This window comes from Myotis lucifugus, unplaced genomic scaffold (assembly GCF_000147115.1).
Source record: "Myotis lucifugus unplaced genomic scaffold, Myoluc2.0 scaffold_461, whole genome shotgun sequence".
Taxonomy (NCBI): Eukaryota; Metazoa; Chordata; class Mammalia; order Chiroptera; family Vespertilionidae; genus Myotis; species Myotis lucifugus.
In genome coordinates, this window is record NW_005871509.1 from 443,934 (window position 1) to 446,569 (window position 2,636).

The following is a 2,636-nucleotide window of genomic DNA, read 5'->3' on the forward strand; positions in this document are numbered from 1 at the left end:
CGTTAAAAATACCTTTGCAAAGGAATAAGACACCAGTGTGACCAGGTCATTCAGCAGACCATGGCGTCAGACCATTTTCTATTTTGAGAAGTAGAAACAGAGCATGATTCTGGAACTGGGAGAGAATGGCACTCCCTGCTGAGTAGACTTTAAACGCATTTTTATAGGCAAAACTGTTCCATGAAGCATTGGAAGCTGTTGGGGTCCAGCCCCAGCAGGTCCAGGGGTCCCCAAAGGTGTGGACGGAGTCGGAGATGAAGGAAGGACTTGGAGGCTGAGTTCAGATGATCATCATGACAAGGTTCTCCCTCCAGAATCTCCTGCCAAGTTCTGGTTAGGATCTCCAGCCAGGTTCTGTTGCCATGTTCTCTTGCTAGGTTCTCCTGCCATGTTCTGTCTAGGTTCTCCAGCCAAGTTCTGTAGCCAGGTTCTGTCCAGGATCTTTTGCCATGTTCTGTCTAGGTTCTCTCTCTAGGTTCTGTCTCTAGGTTCTGTCTCTAGGTTCTGTCTCTAGGTTCTGTCTAGGATCTCCAGCCAAGTCCTGTCTCTAGGTTCTGTCTCTAAGTTCTTCAGTAAGGTTCTCTCGCTAGGTTCTGTGTCTAGGTTCTGTCTCTAGGTTCTCCAGCCAGGTTCTAGCCCGGATCTCCAGTCAGGTTCTGTCGCCAGGTTCTCCAGCCAAAGTTCTGGTCGGAGTTCTGGTTAGGAACTGATGAGGATCTGATGTTTATTGTCTTGTTACATCCGTATTTATACCAGCCAATTTTAATCCTGTCAATTTCTATTACAAAGGTTAGGGCGTTTCTTATCTCCATTCCAGGGAGTAAAGATTATGTAGCTTAACTACCTGCCTGGCACTTAATTAAGGGGTTGTATCCCCTCCCTAACCTCAGGGAAAAATCCCCACCTGGGGAAACAACCTTTCTCGGAGAGGTGACCTTGGTTAAAACACATGGCGCTAAAGAGAGCAAACATATTAAGAACAATATGCTATATATGCCAGGTCCCTTGAAATATATGCTGTGCAGATGTTTCTTTCCTGCAGCGACTGTGTCAAGCAGCAAGGATGGACCGGCTCCCAGCAGGAAGCATACTCTCATCCCTGGCAAACTTAAAGAGAGGTAGGAAAATCTCAGATCTGGCTACATCAAAAGCGTGCAGCATATTCAGAAGGATGTCAGTGGAGTCTGTTAGACTCCAGTGGTCGGCAAACTCATTAGTCAACAGAGCCAAATATCAACAGTACAATGACTGAAATTTCTTTTGAGAGCCAAATTTTTTAAACTTAAACTATATAGGTAGGTGCCTTGTTATTAACTTAATTAGGTTACTCCAAAGGCTTAGGAAGAGCCACACTCAAGGGGCCAAAGAGCCGCATGTGGCTCGTGAGCCGCAGTTTGCCGACCACAGGACTAGGCAGCTAGGTAGACATGAGCTGGGGAGGCAGCAGGGGCTCGGAGGGAACATAGGTGAGACATGACAAAATGAAGATGGACAATGGAGGTGGCAGGCCCCTATGTGAGCAGGAAAGATTCAGAGCCTCCAGGATGTGGTCTAACCTGTGACATAGCACCTAGATCAGCGGTTCTCAACCTGTGGGTCGCCACCCCTTTGGCGATCGAACGACCCTTTCACAGGGGTCGCCTAAGACCATCCTGCCTATCAGATATTTACATTATGATTCATAACAGTAGCAACATTGCAGTTATGAAGTAGCCACGAAAATAATTTTATGGTTGGGTCACAACATGAGGAACTGTATTTAAAGGGCCAGAAGGTTGAGAACCACTGACCTAGATGAAGGAGCCTTATAATTTAAAGATATATATTTTTTTGAGAGTACCTAGGGGTGCTCCAGCCTAGGGGTATAAAACCTTCTAAACTCAAAAAATATCGGTCTCGGCCCGCTGAGTTGCCCACTCAGGTTCTATCTGACCGCATTTCTTTCCCACAAATAAATCCTCGCCAACATCTGCTGGTATTTGTTGTCTCTTGTCTGAATTCATTCCTACAAGCAAGACAAGAACTGGGAGTGCAGAGACCCCTTCACCACCGCTGACAGTTTGAGCTCCCGAAAGTGTCCAACAGAAGGACTGAAGGTGTGCAGGTATGCGTGCTGCGTGGTGTGTCGGGCGCTGTGTGTGATTGACGGGAACACATCCGAGAAACCACATGTGTTATCCAAACAGCATTTGAAAACCTGCAGCAGGTCGTGGTGCACCTGGGCGCCATCGACCGTGACGCTGGCTGCAGCTCGCAGGCTCAGTGTGGCCGACTTCGGTGGCCCTCAAGATGGACCCCCTGGCCATCCGCAGTTCATGGACACAGAGCTCTGTTCCTGGAAGTGGGCGAAGTGGTTTCTTTGATTAGAAGAATGTAATTAGAAAGAAAAGAAGAAGAATATTCAGGAACCTGATCAGGAGGCAGGGAGCTACTCGGGAATATTCCACACTTTCTCACAGTTCGGGAAGCTACATCGAAGTTTACTGTGACCTATAATGGAAGTGCCACAGAATCTGGGAGCTACATTAATACAAGCAGAAGGATTAAATTGTTGAAATTTATTGCAACCAAACAGACTGAGAAACCAGAAAAGTAAATATTTAAAGAAGTGTACTTGAGCACGTAAGAGACCAGCT